At 39.5% G+C, this 22,323-nt stretch overlaps 1 protein-coding gene across 42 annotated transcripts in view; it reads right to left on the bottom strand.

The window, feature by feature from the left end:
• The window catches only part of LOC104909914 (uncharacterized), a 115,742-nt gene extending 110,373 nt beyond the window's left edge, over positions 1-5,369 (bottom strand). For 24 of the 42 annotated variants that reach the window (XR_014881532.1, XR_014881520.1, XR_014881522.1 and 21 more), the window contains exon 1: positions 5,071-5,222. The gene's annotated coding sequence lies outside the window, so the exon portion shown is untranslated. Of the gene's footprint in view, positions 1-5,070 lie in introns of all 42 variants that reach the window. The other 18 variants (XR_014881512.1, XR_014881510.1, XR_014881540.1 and 15 more) reach the window with 13 other exon arrangements.
• Positions 5,370-22,323: the final 16,954 nt, after the last annotated feature.

The raw sequence follows: 22,323 nt of genomic DNA on the forward strand, positions 1-22,323 counted from the left end.
GTTAGAACTCCAATATGAATTGGAGTCAAAGGCAGCCAAATGGTACGCCACCATTGATATTGCTAACGCCTTTTTCTCCATTCCTTTGACCAAAGAATCTAGGCCACAGTTTGCTTTCACCTGGAGGGGCATTCAGTATACCTGGAATCGTTTGCCCCAGGGGTGGAAACATAGCCCAACCATTTGCCATGGGTTGATCCAAGCTGCACTGGAACAGGGAGGTGCTCCTGAGCACTTACAGTATATTGATGACATCATCGTGTGGGGCAACACAGCAAAGGAAGTTTTTGAGAAAGGAGAGCAAATAATCCAGATCCTTCTGCGTGCTGGTTTCGCTATTAAGCGAAGCAAAGTGAAAGGGCCTGCCCAGGAAATTCAGTTCCTAGGTATAAAGTGGCAAGATGGCCGTCGTCACATCCCAACAGATGTGATCAACAAAATCAGTGCCATGTCTCCACCCACTAATAAGAAAGAGACACAATCGTTCCTGGGTGTAGTGGGTTTTTGGAGAATGCATGTTCCAAACTACAGCCTCATTGTAAGCCCCCTTTATCAAGTGACACGGAAGAAGAATGATTTTATGTGGGGTCCTGAGCAGCAGCAGGCTTTTGAGCAGATTAAACAAGAGATAGCCCGTGCCGTGGCCCTGGGGCCAGTACGGATGGAACAGGATGCGAAGAACATCCTCTACACTGCTGCTGGAGAGAAAGGTCCCACTTGGAGTTTGTGGCAAAGAGCCTCAGGAGAGACCCGAGGCCGACCCCTGGGATTCTGGAGTCGGGCGTACAGAGGGTCTGAAGAGTGCTACACTCCAACTGAGAAGGAGATCTTAGCCGCGTATGAGGGGGTTCGGGCTGCTTCCGAAGTAATCGGTACAGAAACACAGCTCCTTCTGGCACCTCGACTGCCAGTGCTGAACTGGATGTTCAAGGGAAAGGGTCCCTCCACCCATCATGCTACTGATGCCACTTGGAGTAAGTGGATTGCGCTGATTACGCAGCGAGCGCGGATGGGGAATCTCAACCGTCCAGGAATCCTAGAGGTGATCATGGACTGGCCTGAAGGCAAAAAGTTTGGAACACCGCCAGCAGAAGAGATATCACGTGCTAAAGAGGCCCCACCATATAATGAACTACCCGAAAATGAGAAGACATATGCCCTATTCACAGACGGATCATGTTGTATTGTGGGGAAACACCGTAGATGGAAAGCCGCTGTGTGGAGCCCCACACGACAAGTTGCAGAGGCCACTGAAGGAAAAGGAGAATCGAGCCAATTTGCAGAGGTAAAGGCTGTCCAACTGGCCTTGGATGTTGCTGAACGGGAGAGGTGGCCAATGCTTTATGTTTACACTGACTCGTGGATGGTGGCAAATGCTCTATGGGGGTGGTTACAGCAGTGGGAGCAAAACAACTGGCAAAGAAAGGGTAAACCTATTTGGGCTGCTGACCTGTGGAAAGATATTGCTGCCCGAATAAAGAATATGGTTATAAAGGTGCGTCACGTAGATGCCCATGTGCCCAAGAATAGGGCTACTGAAGAGCAGCAAAATAACCATCAGGTAGACAGAGCTGCCAGAATTGAGGTGGCCCAAATAGATCTGGACTGGCAGAACAAGGGTGAATTATTTCTAGCCCGATGGGCCCATGAGACCTCAGGCCATCAAGGGAGAGATGCGACATATAAGTGGGCTAGAGACCGAGGGGTGGATTTAACTATGGATGCTATTGCGCAAATCATTCACGACTGTGACACGTGTGCCACAATTAAACAAGCCAAGAGAATGAAACCTCTCTGGGAGGAAGGGCGATGGCAAAAGTACAAATATGGGGAGGCATGGCAGGTTGATTATATCACCTTGCCACGATCTCGTAATGGTAAGCGTTATGTGCTCACCATGGTGGAGGCAACAACTGGGTGGCTTGAAACCTATGCAGTACCCCACGCTACCGCCCGAAATACCATACTAGGTCTTGAGACACAAGTCCTGTGGCGACATGGTACCCCAGAAAGAATTGAGTCAGATAATGGGACTCATTTTAAAAATTCTCTTGTAGGTACCTGGGCTAAAGGTCATGGTATTGAGTGGATTTACCATATTCCCTACCATGCACCGGCCTCAGGTAAGATTGAACGATACAATGGGTTGTTAAAAACTATGCTGAAAGCAATGGGAGGCGGTACATTTAAGCACTGGGAGAAGCATTTGGCAGAAGCCACCTGGTTAGTCAATACCAGAGGATCTATCAATCGTGGTGGTCCAACCCAGTCCAGCTCCCTACATACCGTAGAGGGAGATAAAGTCCCTGTTGTACATGTAAAGAATATGTTGGGAAAGGCAGTTTGGGTTATTCCAGCCTCTGAGAAGGACAAACCTCTTCGTGGAACTGTTTTTGCCCAGGGACCTGGGTCCACTTGGTGGGTGATGCAGGAAAACGGGGATGTTCAATGTGTACCGCAAGGGAACTTGATGTTGAGGGAGTGCAGTCAGTAATTCCTAGTGCGTGTGTTTATATTTTGTTTGTATATATTAAGCATGATGTAGTGATGTGGAATAAGGGGTGGAATGTCATGGTTTCATGATTTTTCATTATCGGTATTCCACATCATAACATCATGCAATGCACTGGGGGTTTGACTGCTGATGCTCAAGTTCCGGGTGCCTGTCCAGCGGAGAAGAGCAGCTACGTTTCCCCAGGGGGCTTTGCGGTCAGCGAGGAGATATAACTCCCGGCAAGGTCACCTGATGCTCTCTTCTCTGCCTGCGCTGCTTCGCTTGCGCTTCTCTGCCTGCGCTGCTTCGCTTGCGCTTCTCTGCCTGCGCTGCTTCGCTTGCGCTTCTCTGCCTGCGCTTCTCGCCTGCGCTTCTCTGCCTGCGCTTCTCATCTCAGCGTTGTGGTAAGGCCGATCCACCATCAATTTCACATTCTCTCTCCTTATAAAATTCTGTTGATACCATATTTAGTAAATTACTTTGTTTTACCTCAGATTGTTGCCACTGTTTTCAATTATTTCGGGGTCCCTTATTTTCTTTTTTTTCCGGGGGCGCGGATCCGCGGATCCCTCCGCCCTTCTAGTCACGGAACCGGGCCGAACCAGCCCGTAAACCGTTGACAGATTAGTAGGAAACAGGGAAGAATAAAAAGCAGACAAGTATATAGCTGTCCTCATGGTACATACTTCCAATAGCTTAGGGACTTCCTAAAGGGTGGTCTATTCAGGCATACCTTTTAATGTTCATCAATGACTGTATTATCAAATATTTGTCAAATAATAAATGAGAATCTCTTTATATTTTGATTATCTGCAGCATCTTGTGATACTGCAATTACTCAAGTGTCTAAATGCTTCCTTTTAAAAAAAAAAGAAAAAAAAAGTTTATAAACCCCCTTCCAGAATGCTGTTAGGAACCTCTTCATTCTTGCAGAGGGAGAAAAGCATTAGTATTTTGTCCTCTATAGCATTCATGGAAGAAAGGTCTCTAAAGTGAACCTTTAAACACAGAAGCCAAGGCAAAAATGACAGTCTGGAAAGATAAACTGAAATGCCGATACAAGATATCTGAACTAGTCTGGATTATTTTTCTCTGCATTTTCCACATCAAAACGCAGTATTTCAACCTAATGTTTATGGACACTCAGAGTAGCATTACTGCAGTTTCTGTGAGTCCAGTATTCAACTAGACAAAACTAGGTCCTTAAATGGCAGTTTTGAAGAGATATTGGGAATGAAAACTTCAAAAGCAAAATGGAATATTAGAATCACGGAATTATTAAGATTGGAAAAGACCACTAAGATCATATAGTCCAACCATCAAACCCTCGCCACCACACCAAATAACTATGTCCATAAAATACCACACTGAAAAGTTTCTTTAAATGTTTCACCTCCAGGGATGGTGACTCCACCATCTCCCCAGGTAGCCTGTTCCAGTGCTTGAGTTCTCTTTCTGAAGCTTTTCCTAATATCCAAACTGTACCTCCCTGTCACAACTTAAGCCCATTCCCTCTCACCCTATTTCTGTTACCTGGGAGAAGGGGTCTACCTCCACCTCACTACAACCTCCCTTCAGGTAGCTGTAGAGAGCAGTAAGGTCTCCCCTGAGCTTCCTCTTCTCCAGTCTAAACAATTACAGTTACCTCGGCTGCTCCTCTTAAGTAGGTGTGCTCCAGATCCTCCACCAGCTTCATTGTTTCTCCAGCCATGCTTCAACACCTCAATGTCTTACTGTGTTCTGAACACAGTATTTGAGGTACAGCCTCACCAGGGCCAAGTACACAGGGATGATTACCTCTGAGTTCCTGCTGGCAACTCCATTTCTGATACAAGACAGGATGCTATTGGCCTTCTTGGCCACCTGGGCACACCACTGGCTCACGTTCAGCCAGCTATCAAATGCTCCCAGATCCTTTTCCTCTGTGCAGCTTTCCAGCTACTCTGCCCCAAGCCGTTAGTGTTACGTGTGGTTACTGTGTTGAAAGCTCAGGCACTAAGCACCTCAATCTTTTCCTCATCTTTGGTGGTTTCCCCACTGAAACATTGTGAACTAACAAGTGCTATTACCATTGTCAGTGCAAGAATGCAGCATGAGAATAACAAGGAGGAAAGAGGATGATATATCACTACTCTGTGGGAAAAAAAAATTAAGGATGTTCAATTTCATTTCTCCTTTTCTGTTAAATGATTTAAATCCTTTCAAAACTAATGATCAAATAACACTTTTTCCTATAGTAGCAACAGAAAAAACATCTTGTGAGTTGTCTGAGAAAAAGGAAGAATGAATCTATGATCAGAAGAGATGTAATTAGCAAGTTCAGACATTTTGAAAAAGTAATATCAACAGGAATACTTAGAGAAAAAATCAACAATATATGAGCAAGTCATAAAACAGAAAAAAAGCAACAAGAACTTCATGTTCTACTGGTAAGAAAAAACTGAATATATTTCAAAATATCTTCGTAGACAGATGAAGGAAAAGTAGGTGGTGGGAACAGAATAGGAAAAGAAAATTACAAATCTTAGTAATAGACTATGTTGAGAGAGTAATGAAAATTAAGGTACAATACTTACGGCTTTATGCTCACAGGAAGAGCATGCAAGTTTGATATATGGAATATTATGTTGTCCTTCCAGAAATTGCTAGGCAGCCTGTTGCTATGAGGGACTGGGTAACAGAACATAGCTAGGCCTACGTGACAAGGGTTGAGAAACAATTGGGAAATCAGTAACTTTGGGGGAGTTGTAATGTTGACACTGCAACCTTGGAGATTAAGGCCAGGGTGTCTTAAACAGAACCTTCTCAAGGGGATGCCTTAAAAGGAAATAAATTGAAAGCTCAACCCTGGATAGGCTATAACCCTGTTTGGAGAGCTGGGGGAGGGAGCTGTGGTCAATTATAGGGGTATATGTATTTGCTGATTGTTTGTTATGGTGTGCCTACCCATTAGAACACCAACTTTTGCAAAAAAAGTTTGAATAAAGAGTGCTTCACTGAGACTCCAGCCTGAGCCTGAATAATTACTGGACACGAGCATTTCTCACCCAAGTAATTCATCACCTACCTCCTAAACTTGGCAAGGGTTAGATGCTTACCAGAAAGTCACAAGAAATCCAGCTGCAGAACAGCTTTTTAATTTTTTTACTCTGCTCCATAAATTTCATAGCTACTTCATTCTCAATACATGAATTTATAGTTCTGAGCCATTCTCAGTGATTTAACTTGAAGATCAAATATCACACCCCTAATAAAAAAATGATAATAATCTAAGCTCAGCCTAATGGGAGCATGGATGTTCTCCCTATCCACATAAATGCTTCATTATTTTTGCTATCTAGTAAATTCTTGACATTGGTGACATTTTCTGACAGATAGTTTCATGGATCAAAAAATCCTGAAAGAAAATACTGTTTTGAAAAACATATAATTTAACTAGAAGCTGTATTTACTGAATGGTAGCTGTCAAACATATATTTTGCCTCATCAGTCAGTATGATTAGTTGTTCAAAGCTCTGATGCTTTAGTACATCTTTAATAGGATATTGCTTAGCAAAAATAAATAAAATAATAATAATAATAATAAAAAAAATCAATGGTTTGGAAAAAAAAAATATTATCTACTGTTGTAAACCTTTGATACCACACAGCCTCAGTCTTCTGAATTTTGGATGTTCGTTTTCTGAAACATTCTGTCAAAAGCTGTTTTCACAGGATTTACTGCTTTCAAAGTATTCACAGCTTATTTTCACATACAAACCAATAAGAGACGTAGATCTTATAACAAATGCCTGCTTTCAAATTTATCAGCAACCACTTGGTTGCCAATTACACTGAGTGGATGAGTAGTAGAAGGTTTTTGTTTGTTTCTGTTCTGAACATGGCTAGTCTGAGAACAGTCCAGTATGACTCAAAGTATTTGAAGATTGCAGCCTTAAAATACTTAAGATTGAACTCACATTTGATAGCTCAAGAAGCAAATTTATCTGCTTAATAAGTAACAAACAGATTATATATTTTAGCACTCATGTTCTTTTGTGTTATTGTAACAACAGAGTGCAAAATTACTCATTATTTTACTGCCTGCTTCAGTTTTGTTATCCCTTCTGTAGAATCATTCAGTGCAGGTAGGTTTGCATATTATATTTCTTCAAATTGATAGTGCTTCAAAACTAGCGATATCTCAAACTGCCACATAATGCAACTCATAACCATTTTTTTTTTCCTAACTTATGAAAGTCTTCTAGATTGGGTCCTCAGGATTTGCAATGGATGGCATTTGGTTAATTTGTTCATCGTTTACTACGTCCTATATTCTGTCTTCTGAAAGGCTGCAGCTGGACAGCAGGCAGGAAGCCTCATGAAGGAAACTGTACTTTGAAACAAGTTGGTCCTCTTGGACAAGGTTGCAAGAGTTTGCCTATTCTGAAAACAGAGAATGCCAAGAGCAAGCATCTTCCCAGGGATGCAGGCAGGCAGCCAGAAGAGAGATGCCAAGAAAACAGAGAACCAGAAGCTGCTGGCCAGGAGAAAACCCACAGCCAAAAATGATGGAAAGAAAGAGTCATACTAATGATGCACAGCCAATTGTGTAATCTATGGCCCATGGGAAGCCCTTGGAAGATTTTTAAATTGACCTTAAAGAGGAAAGACACATCTGACAATTAGTTGATATATGAACTCTTACCTTTGCTTTACTCACTCCCCACTATCTCAGTTTTAATTAGTACTTCATTGGCATAATTCATGTTCATATAAAAAGTTGTTTCTGAGACTGAAAGACGCGTTTCTATGAGGACTGCTCCAAAAGTAATGCCTCCTATTTTATTGTACTGGCCTACGACTTCCGAAGTGGATGTTGGTGGTATGGCAGTAGTGGTTGAAGCTTCTCACCAATATGCTGTTGTATTCTGTATCTGTGCAACAGATGACAGCAGAGGGGCAGTCTGACAGAATGGTGCCTGACATGGAACTGTAGTTTAAGCAAAGGGATGGAACTGAATTCCTCTGTGCAGAAAAAAATAGCACAGTCAATGCTTGCTAAATGCTTATGGAGACCAAACAGTGAATATGAGCACAGTGAGGCAGTGGGTGGTGAAATACTGAAACAGTGGGTCACCTCTGTTGGTGCAGATTTTTACTAGTGTGTCATGCAGGCTCTTGTTCATTGCTGGTGAAAATGCATGGCTAATGGTGGTTACAACATTGAAAAATTTTATTTTGTAGCTGAGAATTTACATCAAATACTGCTGTGTTCTTTGTATCTGTTGTTTCCATGGAAATAAATAGGAAGCATTACTTTTGGAGCAACCTATGTAATTTTATAGAATCTCAAGGTAGAAACAGTCAAGTTATCTTGGTCACCATAGAATCCCTACCTTCTTTGACTATTTTTAAATAACACTTCAGCCACTTAGGCAGTTTTAGCAGTAAGAGAGTAAGGGTATCAACCAGACGTTCATAACTTGCTTTAGTTACCAATAGTCTGAGAGTAAGCTGATAGAATAAGGAAAGAATCCCCTAAAGGGTAAATAAATACGTGTGAGTATTGTTCCTGTGAGCACTGTAGCAGTGAATTATCAGTTATATGGTTCAGTCAACACCATTTCAAGACAGATTACAGCTGGAGAAAAAAGCTTTGCCAAGGCAATACACAATAGCTTGGAAAAATCTTCCAGTTACCCTGCAAACTGAACAGAAATCATATTGGACTGACATGAATATTCCCAATCTTTTGTTAAAAATAGCTGTTTCTTGGCTTTCTCCCACTAAGTTGGAAGATCACATTCTTGTCCTGGTCACTATAGGTACTTAGTGAGATCTGTGTAGAGTATCTGATGAGGGTAAATGACATACACTCAGCAAGTGGTCATATATTTTTCCTCCTGGCACCACCGTTAGCTGTCAGTCTGGCATGCATGTGTTGGGAGGAGAGGGTAAAGGCTCAGAACACACAGAGAGCTGTAGTAATCCATTTCAAACTGATTACTGATGATCTATATCTGGCCCTGAAACTTAGTGGGTTTCCTACCTGCAATAGCTAACCTGTCACTGTTGTAATGGGAAATGCATAGGACATAGAATGTTGGGCCACAGTAGACTCTAGGAATTCATAAAGGTAGAGTTGCTGATAGAAACAGAGAAAATGGATGACAGTAAGGGCAGATACATTAGCTCCATCTAGGAAAGGCCTACTGCCTGGCAACTTTGGAAACACATATCTGTGCTAAAAGCTTAAATGAATCACTCTTATCATTCTACATTTTTAGGATACTGTGAGTTAACAAAAATTACTTAATAATATGCACTATATGTAGGCAGTAGGATAGAATACCTTAGCAGAATAGAAAAAAAAAAATAAATTGTTTTAGTGCTTAATCATACAGTCAATCAAGGCTTCCATCTTGCCTTCCTAAAAAGAGGACTCTGATAACTCCCTTGAAAAAAAAAAAAGCTGTGTTCTCTGTTTCTGAAACTTCAAAGTGTTATCGTCTTTCCTCAAATTCAAACAGATACAGACAAAGAAAATGTCATTTTAATACTCCAAAAATCTAAGAGATGCAAATACTTCTGTCATTTCATTATATACAAGGGAAATTTTAGATTTAGCATGTAGAAAGATAGAATTTTGGAAGCTCAACAGAAGCTAGACTTCTTTTTCTCCAAACTTTAAAGGAAATCTTTTTTTCTTGTATAATGTCTTTAGCTTTTGAAGCTGGGCTGCCTGCTAGAAAGCACAGACAGTAAGTACCACTGTGAAAACTGATGACACAGTAGGGTGGTGTCACAGTTATAATGAACTCTGTTGGGAAATACAAATCTGCCACCACAGTCAGATTCTGATGCAAACTTTTTATACTAACATAGGAAGAGCTTGGAAGAAGGTTGGAGAGATTACAAGATAGTCAGAATAAAGAAAAAACACTTCCTGAGAAACATCCAACATAGAAAGGAAACATGAAAGTTCTTCCCTTTAAGGATCAGAAGATCTTGGGCTAATCAAGCAGAGCTCCTTCAAAAGAGCAGGTTGTCTTAGAGAAAGAACTACAGATCCCAGTGTAAACAGGACGAGTCACACTGAGCAGTAGTTGTCACTCCTCTCAGCCTTAAGATCACACAGTTTCTGTGATTCTACCTTTTTACTCTCAGATTACAAATCACTGCAGCAAGGATTCCTTTGCAATGCATATTTTCAAAGTTTTCTTCATTCAAAATGGAAAACCAGAAAAAAATCCATCCTTTGGATTCATATCAGAGAGGCTCCCTCCTCCAATTTCAGTGATTTAAGAAATCTGACAAAGGGCTTGAAATTAGTCTTCAAGTGAGTCAACTGATCACTGTAAGTGAGGAGATCTACAGAGAGCAAGAACTTGCAAGAGAACATTAATGCCTGCTTTGTGATGTGGGTAGGGAATACAGTTTCACTCAACCTGTGCTGCATGAAGACTTAACCTTTTATCTCTGTTGTAGTGAAATTATCTCTCAATGGGTGAAAGATTAACTGAGGTCTTTTGTTAATTCAAAACTCATTTCTTTATGCGGCTTCTTCCTAGCAAAATAAAATTTTTTTATTTTTTTCTTTTGCTAGGAAGAAGCCACATAAAGAAATGAGTTTTGAATTAATGAGTTCAATAGAGAAAAGTAAAGAAAAATGCTAAAGACTGGTAACTGGAGGCAATCAAAAAACAAGTTTTCATGACTGTGGATTGTGGACATGCTCCCTGAAGCTGAAAGAAAAGGTCAAGAAAGTTTTTTTTATAATTTTTACTGTTCTTTGGCCTCATTCTGAGATATCATCTCCGCTTACTTTGAAAGACTAGGATCAAGCTTGCCAAGGACAACAGAAGTGCAGAGATTCACAGTCAGAGTTGGCAGCATCTGTACCTAGAAACAAGTATTTTAATGAACACTTCAATACCATTCCACTACTCAAAGCTCTATTATAGGCACAGCTAACTGTATGTCATAAATGCGACAATAAAAAGCATCCAAACAGAAATAGAATCAAATATCAGCTCTGTAAACAGTAAAACAAATAGAATACTTTTATTTCATTTTCTGAATTACAAAATAGAGTTGAGGAGTCAGTTGATAAAAAGCACTAATTACTTTGACTCAAGAAATCCAAGGAATCCTCAGGAAATGCACAGTGTGAAAAGGCGATTTGCCCATATGCATCCTGGCACGGTCTAAGCTTTTTTGGCTGACTTGACTGAAGAAACTAACATATTTAGAACACTGAATAAAGTTAGGTAATGTCAGGGATAATATCTCATTCTTCAAGCAGATAAAGAAATGGGTTGCTCCATAAAGATAAAGCAGCAAGCAAAAGAGAACACTGACAAATATGACTGTGGTTCAAACCCAAATTATTTAAACTCCAGGAAGCAAATCCTGTGATTTCAGCTATCTTGGATTCAGAAAGAATTTATAAATAAAATAGAGAAGCTTACCTGCTGCAGGATCCTGGAATATCTGAATGCACAAACATTGTTACTTCAGCACAGAGGTACATAACCGTTGTACTGAGGCACAAAATCTTCAATTCCTTTCAAACACATTTAGCTGTTATCCGTACTGAAGTACTAACCTTTCTCACCTTTGTGCTTCCTTGCAAAGCATGGCAGGAGGCCAGTGAAAGGATGTCTTTAATGATACCAGAGTCTATTTCAAAACTCAAAGACTTCAGAGATTACAGCAGTCATAAATAGTTCTACACACATGTCCCTAAGGAGCATGGAAAGTGGGGACAATAAAAGAGGAACATAGCAAAAATAGTGCACAGGAAATGCCACAATGAAAAGATGGGAGTTTGAAGAGAGAAAAATGTTCCCCTGGAATAACAGACGACCTGCTTAACCTCAGCATAGTATTCAGAGTGCTGTATACAGCCATAGCATGTTTCATAAACCCCAGAAATAACCACAATGAATCACACTGAGCTTTATATCTATGCCTGTACTCAGGCTATTTATCAGCTCTGTTTTACATTCATGTCATCTGCCAAACACAACATCCTAGAAATAATAATCCCTACTTCACCTCATGCTATGCAGTCCCTTTACTTACAATGCTGAGTGGTGACCAGCTAATTGGAATTGCCATGATGGGTCCAGGTCACATTCAGGCTTTCCTCTCACTCCTGTTTCTGAGTACAGTTAGCATCATTCTATGAAACATCTGTTATAATGGACTCTGAAGTGGACTATCATAATAGTGTAAGCTACCTCCAGGGACACCTTTCTCATCCATCACTAGCAGAATTGGCTATGTCCCAAGGAAAGCTGGACACCATATTTTGCAGCTGGAGTTTGCAAGGAAGTGTTCAGGTCTTCAGTGCCCTTTCTTCCCTGAGTCAGAAATGCCCCTTCTCAGACAGAGCAAGAGAAACGATATCTGAAAATACTGCTCTCTGAGATATTTAAGCTTATTAATATGCCGTGTGATATCTGAGTGATATCCTGGATTTTTTTCTGTAAATATTACAAAGTGCTATTCATCAATAAAGGTTAATAGCTAGAGCTTAAAATCACCTATTAAAAAAAAACAAAAACAAAAACAAAAAACCACACGCACACACACACACAAAACAAACAAACAAACAAACAAAAAACCACAAACAAAAAGCACGCAAACAATCCACTTCATGTTTCTAAGAAATGCAGTCTCTGGTCTCTGGTTTTAATTCCACTCTCTGAAAGAGGTTAATGATGGTCAGGCTTAGTCACAAAACAAGACTGAATTTTCTACAGAAAATACAAGTGAATCAACATTACTCTTATAACCACATTTCCCTGCAATGGACTTGTTATACACCTGGAGCACTTAGAATGCTGACCCTCACTGCTGGCATTTCCTGAGAAGGCTCAATGTCACAGCATAGTCTTTTCCTTCTTAATAGTACATGCAGCGCTAGACTGCACAATATTCAAAAGTCAAGCACTTGACACAAAGAACTGCGTGTGGGATGTAATACTAATTCCTGAGATAGTCAAGAGAACGCAGGTATTTTTTCCTCCTCTATCTTGTCAGTGTGATCTAAGTGGACAAAAGTCTGGGGGGAAGAAGAGTCATAAAAAAATGGTACCAAGGAGCCTGTGGATTCTACTGTAAGGACTGTGATGCTTAATTGCACTCACTGATAATTTCCAGATATAGAAAGCTCTGAAAATACACTGGTAAGGGTGAACACACATGCGCACACATGCACAGAGAAAAATTAATGGAGGTTTTCTATGGGGTTTATTGACTAGATTCTTTGCTTTTGAAGATGCTGTGCTAAAAAGTGGAGTTGCCATGAAGGAACCATGTTAATGGTTCACACGGATCACCCAGGAACAGTGTTTGCACTGCTCTCAGATACTTGTCCTTGCCAAAACACTGACCAGTTCCTTTGTGATGCCTACTTGAACTGCCTCTCCCAAAGAACAGGCGTGTTATTAACTGAGGATCTCCATAAGGATGCCCTAAGATTGGTACTGAGCCAGCACAGCATTTAATCTACAGAGACATCATTTCCAGCCCATGCGTCCATAGCCTATCTTTCCTCATTTGTGAATCTGTGGAGCAAAGCCATACTGAAGCTGTCTTATGACCCTCCTATCTGGCCTCAAAACCAGCAGCATCTCTTAAGGCAGTCAGCATTTCTTTTTTCCTCTAATGTCCTACCTGCCCTCTACAGCAGCCTCTCTTCCCTGTTAAGACACAATACCTGCCCACTGACCCTGTCTCTCAAATCTATTACTAAGTTTGAGCATAAGAAAGAAAGTAATCACAGAATGAATGGCAACTCCCCATCCCTGCTTTCCCTTGATGACCACCAACCCACTGAACTTTCCTTTGCAGTGCCTGCCCATAGCTGTATTTCTTTTCAACACCAATTGAATACAGAGCCATAAGACAGGAAAAAATAGTCAGTGGTCAATCACCAAGCACTGCTCTTCATCCCATGTTGCCCATTTTCCTCCTCTAAAATGAGGAAGCAAATGAACAAAATGAACAAAAATCCTCAAGGATTTGGACTTTAAACAAATTTGTAATTTAAATGGAAAATTTTGCCTGCTGCAGGCAGCTGGAACATCTAAATGCAAATTCCATATGTAGACCCTTCAGAAGTGGAGTAAACTATCTCTCAAACTGGATTTTTACCTAGGGCTGTAACTTGACTACCACAATAACTTCAGTTATATGACTCCCTTTGTGGATAACTTCCCAGCTCCACCAGGTTACTCATCTTCCCATCTTCAAACAAGAAGAGTTTGAGAGCTGAGCCTTTAATTTGACACAAAAACTCTATTTATTAGCATTTGTTCTCCAGTCATATTTGTACCTATCAATGTGTATATTATGGTAAGTGATTCACAAAAAATGACTAGGATACATATGTGAAAATCTAACGATACCAAAATCTAAACCCCAAAAATTAAAAAAGGTGTACTACTGACACTTCTACAGCTAGAGAACTGAGACAGTATAGATAGAGAGAAGCTACAGCAGGCAACTGAGGAATAAAACTAATACAAGTCTTCACCTCCTTGTCCTAGCTTCAGCTTCAGCTGACACATCATTAATTACACACAGGTACTTTTGCTACTGCTGAGTGGTAGAAGCACACTGAAAGCCAAGCCACTCAGTCAGGAAGATCCATCTCTTTTACGGGGTGGGAGCAGGAGGTGGGGTGGAATCAGGTTAGGTTCCTGAATAAATTCAGGGGTGATTGCATGCTACCTGAAGCTGTGCAGGCGGCCATAAGGCTGCAGGCAATTGAATGAGTGGTAAGTGAGGGGCTGCTTGGGGATTGTCTGGGTATCAGTCATTAGGTGGTAAGATGTTTCATTACTAGTGTGGCATCAGTCAGCAGGTGGTGAGTAATTACATTGTGGATATAGATGATGTTACAATTATCTTTTTTTTCTGTTTTCCTTTTCTGTCTTAGTAAAGACATTTTCTCTCAACCCACAAGTTCTATTTTATTTCCAATTCTCTCCTTCATCTCACTTTAGGGAAGTAAATGAACAGCTGTGTGGTGCTGAGCTGCTTCTGGGTTAAGCCTCAACACCTCTTTACTGTCAGCCCTGAACCTAAATGTCATGTACTCAAATATCAAGGCTCAGAAAGAAGCCCTAAGACTGCAGCTCTCAAGACAGTTCAAGTAAATAACACTGATTTTGGATCAACCTCCAACTTTTAAAAGCTCTACCCACAAGTTCTCAAAATGCAGTTTCCAGCTTCAGTTAACCAGGTCCCTTATGACTCTCAATAGAAACTAGTATCAAGTTTAGAGTTTTGTCAATACTGAAGATCAGTAGGTCAATTTGTTTAAGACCTTAAATATTGACTTAGAACTGAGTAAATGCTGCAACCATCAGTAAATCTATGACAATCCTTGTATCAGAATAGAGGTTTTTTTAACTACAGATTTTCATACAAGCGTTAACATATCATAGGATCGTTGAATGGCTTGGATTGGAAGGACCTTGAGGATAATCAAGTTCCAATCCCCTGCAGCAGGCAGGGCCACCAACCTTTATATCTAATACTATACCAGGCTGCCCAGGACCCCATCAAATCTGGCCTTGAACATCTCTAAGGATGGGGCATCCACAACCTCCCTGGGCAGCCTGTTCCAGGCTTCCAATATCTTAGCTACTTCTTCTCATAGTGAAAATACATTCCTGCTAATCAAAGTAACTGATCACATCATGGCTCAGAGCGTGGGGTCTAACACAAATAGCTAGGAATCTGAGTCCTTGAGAATTTTGACTTCATTTGTGATTAATATAATTGGGTAACGATTATCTTAAAAGAAGCATGACAAATATCAGCTCCTACATTTTTTTTGTCAAAATCCTGAAAGCCAGTAGTTGTGTTTTTTTTTTTTTTTCTTTCTACAGCCACACAATCTTCTTTAAGCGTGAAAAAAAAGAAAGAAGTTGTTTGTTTTACTCAAAATCCCACAGGTGCTGTTAGAAGGCATAAGTTCACCAGAGGAAACTATTGCTGGCTGTAACATGATTTACAGTATAGACAATGTTGCCTCATCCTATATTCCTGCTGCTTCAGAGTTCTTCAAACATAGCAATGAAATGAATGGTGCTTTCCAGGGACTGCATCATTAGCTGGTGCTCCTGCAGCTGCTCGAAGACAGTGAGCCTCATAATTGATTTTTACAAAAATAAAAAACTGCCACTAACCTGCTGCTGACATACCAGTGCTGTACTGCAAAAACTGTCATTCCCTTGAAGAGGAGACACTCCTCTAAACTGTCTGAAATGTTGTGCCACCTTTTTTCAGCTGGAAAAAACAAGTACTAACTAGAATTAACGCAACTTTAGAATGTACAAAATATCTATTGCTTCAGGATTTATATTATCATTATATACATGTCTATGTATATTATGTAGTTATAGTGTATGTATAAACATATACATCTTATATAGATATATACTTCTTTATAGATACATGTATAAGCATATATATATATACATGCATATAAAATTATATACACAGAATCTTAGATGTATTTGGGATGGAAAAGACAACTGCAGTCAAGTCCAGCCATCTACAAATCTGTTCCTAAACCATCTCATCTACACATCTCTTAATTACCACCAGAGACGATGACTCCATCATTGTACTGGGCACCATTCCAATGACACCCTTTCTGTGAAAAAATTGATATCCAATTTAAATCTCCCCTAATGCAACTTGAAGCTGTTGCCTCATGTTCTATCACTTGCTGCAAAAGAGACCAATACCCTCCTCACTGCAATCTCCTTTCAGGTTGTTATACAAAGTGATGAGATCTCCACTGTATCTCCTTTTCTCCTGATTAAATAGCCCAAGTTCCTCTGGTTACTCCTCATAAATCTTGTTTTCTAGTCCCTTTACCAACCTCATTGTTCTTCTCATTATTATATAGTGCATCCAAATTCACCTTAGTTATAAGACTCAATAAAAGCTTTGTTCTGTTGTGCTGAGCATTCAGCTTTTCTTAAGATGCACTCACAATCCTCCAAATCACTCAGCTGATGAATTTTAATTTAATAAGCTACAGTGACTAGAATGTTTGCAAGCAAGTATGTATCAAATTGTGTTTTTATAGTAGGATGTTCAATTCGTAGTATGGTCAATTTAGGATCTTGTTTTTGAATTTGTCCTAATCTGAGTAATTTTCCTTGAATATGGTACTGCAGAATTGCACAGGTTTTCCAAATAGGTCTTGTGTTATGTAGCATTGTGACTGACAACAAGAAAGTAGATTAACTGTTGTAATAATTGCAGTGAATGAGAGGGAAATGGGCAAATGACAGTGAGGTGTTAAACCACAACAAATATTCAATACCAAATCTTTACTTTTTTTTTTAATTGAAGCACATGATGAACATAAAATTGAAGGTGTTGCTGCTTCAAGTGAAAGGTCTGAGTGATATGACTGTAACTGACCATCCTGTTACTTAACTCTAGATATATTTATAGCTTTAAAGTGCTAAACAGCAGTAATGTTTTTCCGTCAAAGGCAGCAATTTTTCTTTTCTAGGGAAGTCATATATGTCATCTCTTTTGTTAGTATCAATGGGTTTACTGAGAATTAAGTGCTGACAGGAATAATTTCTCAATAGTAGGATTAGTTCTGCAAGCTTTCATGTATCTTCTAAAAATAAGCAATATAATCACATGAAAACATCAGGTTCTAAGATTACCCAAAATTCCTTCATTGAGTTGGCACGATTTTTCATAGTTTTTCTGAGTATTTTGTGTTTTATTATCTGGTTGTGAATGGATGTTAAGTTTAGAAAAACTGCTAAGTAACACTTAATTTCAAGGCCATAAAATTTTAGTGGTCCCTAACGTAGCTCTAGCAACTCTAATTCATGAAGATGAATTTAAGATCTTTTCCAGAAATAGAGCATAGCTGTGTAGATCCTACCTTACCTTGTTATGTCTCTGGAGTGTCAGGTAAAGCTTGTGTACTTTACAGTGATCACCAAATGAGAAACAAATCTTACAATTAAGTGAGTTTTAAAATTAGCTAAGTAAAAATTCCAGAGTTACATTCATATATACTGATTACTATGAAATGATTGGAAGTTACTTCTTTTGTTAATATAAGAATATCAGGGCTGGGGATGTCGCTATGCTACAACAAGTAAATGTGTTATGCTAATTAGAGGATCAAGAGTTCATCTCTCCATCTGTTGAGACTTTGTATTGCATGTAACCTGGGACTTTCTTTAGCATGAGGTCACTGAAACCAGCTGAGCTGTTTATCAGGAGCCAAGATTCAAATTCCATGCATCAGAGTGGACTTTGCCCACATGAAGCAGTTTGTGATGTTCAGATTCCACTCCTTCTAAGATTCCAGCCAAAGTATAAAGCAGGAATGGAGATGGTATATTTATTACCTTGCTACACACACATTTTTAAATCTTTAATAGTGGCACTAGTATGTATGTTGCCTACCTAGATACTGTAGGTAGATTGGCAGCGTCTGGCATGTGTACAGCTGAGGTTCTCTGACAATTGCCTGTCCATCCCTGGTTATCATTCCATATAGTTTTTCCAAGCTTGAATCATTGAGCTTAGATTTCCTATATCAAATGTCTGCTCTAAGAAATTTTCAACAAGGAAGGTTTAAAAATATTTCACAGAGCTTGAGAAAGAAAACATGCATTTCATAAAAAGAGTGAACTTCTGAATTGAGAAATAATTGTTGCGTTTGGGGGAAAAAAAAAAAAGGCAGTTAGTTTAAACACTAATGTACTGCTCTCAGCATGGTCTTTCTTAGTCTTCTCCAACATAAGCTTAGTGTTTCAGAGACCTTAATTATTTGAGTGTGACAGCATTCCAGATTACCTGGTCTTATCTTTTCTTTACCCCCCAGGAAATAAAGTTGAAAGAGGTAAAAGTGAAACTTGTCAAAGTAACTACTACTGTGGGGCACCTAATTTAAGAGCATGATGCCATGATCCTCCTGAACACTTAGCATTTCACAGGACTTTGTATTTTCAAAGCAAAATTTTAAGTGATTTCAGCTGCAGGTATATGCTCAAGGCTTCCATAGATCTGCTGTTGGATGTCTCCCACTGAGCACACAGAAATATAAAACTAACTCAGTTAGTTACCAACTGTGAAAGAGCTGTGTTTGTTGTTTTTAGTTTTTTTTTTCTTGATTCTGCCTGAATTTGTTTTCCTTTTGAAAAGGGCTAGACCAGAGCATCCTGAACCGCACAAACCAGATTCAAAAACAAGGGTAGTTTAAAATTAAATACAGTCACTGTAGCGAGCCCAGAACCTTTTGGAAATAGTTAAGGTAGATCCTTATAGCCCAAAAACAAAATAAATTTCTGTCTGCTTCCATGATACTCATCACAGGAACAGCCGTGAGTAAGTGTGGAAGGAAGAACGGGATACCACAGGATGTAGTCCCAAGGCATGAAAGAGAAGCCAAACTAGTGCAGTGATTTGAATTTCTTTGCCTATTTTTAATTGTTATTTATTTACATATTTGTAGTGAAAAGGAGCTCTGTGTGAAACCAAAGAGCTGGAATATATCAGCCAAGTGATATATCAGTGAAAAAAAAATATGAAAAGGAAAGACTAGGGGAAAAGTTTGGGTGAATTTTTGTTTCCCTCCTAAACATTTCTCATTAACCTTCCATCTTTCATTTCAGCTGATCTAATCTGTTATCTCTTGTCCCCACAGGCTGACATACCTGCCTGCATCCTCCAAGATACTTCTGCAGCAAAGAGGAGTGACTGAAAGTCATGACCCCATAGCAGAGGGTTAGGACAGATTCTTCACACAGGAGCTGAAAAGAGATGTGGGAAGAAATGCAATGGCAAATACCACTGAGAGAATGACTACCCTTCTCCCAGAAAAGCAAAGCACTACTTTATGTTCCCTTTGCAGCTGTAGCTGCAAGCATGGCTCTGTCTGAGGCCATGCAAGCCAGAGGCAAAACCTGGCTGCTCAGAAAGAAAGTGCTGCTTTGACCAGAACTTTCTAGATCTCAGCTTCCTAGAGAGGCAGAAATCAGATTGGAAACAAAGCTAAGGAACATTCACAGGGTCTCCATATAGCCATTCCAATGAATATTTTATTACAATTTTCAACTGCAGATAAGTACCTACGTCGCCTGTGCCCAGTATTGGCCATGTCTCCAAATACATGTCCAGAAAGGAAGGCAGGTGGGGGCAAGAGTGATAAAGATTTAACTGTGCAGACATCACTCATTAAGGCACCTCCTCATTCCCACCCACTTCATTTTGTATCCAAACATACTTTTTTAGATATAAATTACTTTGGATGCATAGACTCCAAACACATCTAGCAAATTTTAGTAACCTCAAAGTACCTTGAAAAATGCCTTATCCCAAACTTTCAAAATATCCAATTGATGTCAGTCTTCAGTATCCTTCCATCCATCTCTAACTGAAAATCACCATATTCTGTAATACCCTTCACCCCGGTTTCAAACATTTAACACTTGACCAGTAGGTCAAGAGAGTTCAATTTCCCTTTCTACTCCAATCTTGTGAGACCCCATCCACAGTACTACATCCAGGTCTGAGGCTCTCACTGTGAGAAGGACACAGACTTGTAGTAGCAAGTAGGAGGGCCATGAGGAAGATAAGAGAGTTGTAGCAGTGTCCTATGAAGAGAGACTGAGAGAGATGGAGTTGTTAAGCGTGGAGAAGGCTCAAGGGAGAACTTAAAGGAGCCTTCTAGTGCCTACAGAAAACTGGAGAGGAAATCTTTATCAAGAAGTGTGATGATAAGACAACGGGTAATGACTTTAAACTGAAAGAGGGTAGAATTAGGTTAGACATTAGAAATAAATTCTTTACTAGAGGGAGATAAGGCACAGGACAGGCTGCCCAGAAAAGTAGTGGATGCCCTAACCCTGGATGTGTTCAAGGCTAGTCTGGATGGGGCTTTGAGCAACCTAGTCTAGTGGGAGGCGTCCTTGCCCATGGCAGGAGGCTTGGAACTAGGTGATCTTTAAGATCTCTTCCAGTCCTAGTCATTCTATGGTTCTATGGTTGCATACTAAAGACTATCATTAAAGTTAATTAATGTCTTCATCAGGCAGAATGCACAGGAAAGGAGTTTCACAGGTTTGTTATTTTCTCTCTTGTGTGCTTAGTATTGAAGGTAACACCATATGTGACAAATACTCAATAATCCTGATGGGTAATATTCTTTGCTTGCAAAGAAACATGCAAGAATATCTACTATTCAGCTATCTTTTCACATTGTTGCTGTCACAGTTTGATCTGATTTTGGTGACAAGGGGTTGAAGAGACCCGCAAATCCATGCCCCAGAGAAAAGGGGGGTGGGGAAAAGGGAAAAAGTAGGTAAATGGGCCTGGATGAAGGAAAATAGCTGCAGTGAGATAAGGAAAAAAAAAAACACCTTAGTTTCTGAACATTGTATTGGAATGTGAAATAGTAAAATACAATACGTCTGGAATTGAAGCTAATGATTCAAATAAAATTAGTGTTTTTGAAGCCTAAATCTTACTCTAGTGCTCTAGATGGAGTGTCCAGAAAGCCAAAAAGAGAGCAATATTGACAATCCAAGGAACTGCAGCATTAAATCTTTAAATCCCAGTGCACTGCATGATATTATGGTGTGGAATACCGATGAAAAATCATGAAACTATGACAGCTGCTTTGAGAAAAGCAGGACTGTCCATAAGGGGAACAGAGCATTAAGCATTACAACATGATTTCCAAAATTGTTTTTCATAGTTCTTCTGTGACTGTACATCTGTATTTACTATCTCTTTCTACAGAGTTATCTACTGTGTTGTAAATTACTAATTTCATTTTCAGCAGAGTTTGGTAGCATCGTGATTACTGTGCTCAGTCAGAAGACATTTGGGACCAAAAGATGCTATAGAGCTTAAGCTTGCTAAACTGTCTATGACACGAGTGAGAGTTGCTTGCAAAGATGCAAAGACAGAGGATGGCCTCAATGAATACAAAATAAAACAACTTTAAAAGATGTTTTGTCTACAAGAAAGTGCATCATTAACTGGCTGTGTAGCTTGAACCTGTCTACAGGGACATATATATGCATATATGGAAAAAAAGAATGTTTAATGCATCTAGCCTTGAAAAGTCAGTAAAAGCACTTTCTTCGTTCTTTAAGTACACAAATTCAACAGGAAATGTGTGCACTTAAATTTTTTATTTTATTTCCTTTGAGAAAATGATAGATATTTGAATATAGTTGATTTTTTCAATAGAGAAGAAATGTTATGTATTATAAAAATACCCTCCCACACACACATTTCTATGCTCTCAGTTTAACAGCCAACTTTTTTCCCAATTTGACATTCAGAGTGTGCTCCAATTTGCCCAATTTGCATGTGTTTACATAATTTTATTTGTTTTATCTTACCCTTGTATGTTTTATATGCTGTCTAAATTTATGCAGTACAAATCTTAAGAAAGATTGAAGAAAATGTCATAGATGCATGGTTCTGCCAATTAAGAACAATTTTTTGTCTTCTCCATGTATGTTAATTGTTTGAGTACTTTTTACAGGTTGAATACATTTATTTTACAAAGGATCACAATCAGTTAATATGTCTCAATTCTTACTCCTATTCTCTTTCTAATTATCTGTGTTTTGCTATTGTTAGCAAGCCTATCTCTCTCAATACAGTATACATGCTTATGAAACTGGTTTTCTTGTTTTGTTTTGTTTTGTTTTTCTGAGAAACTCAGACTATGAGGTATTAGGATTTTATAGCAGTGGTATTCACTTTGATCCCTATTTCCAAGACCTTATTAATGCTTTAAACTAATACAACAT

Source organism: Meleagris gallopavo, chromosome 2 (genome assembly GCF_905368555.1).
Source record: "Meleagris gallopavo chromosome 2, MGAL_WU_HG_1.1, whole genome shotgun sequence".
Classification (NCBI taxonomy): domain Eukaryota; kingdom Metazoa; phylum Chordata; class Aves; order Galliformes; family Phasianidae; genus Meleagris; species Meleagris gallopavo.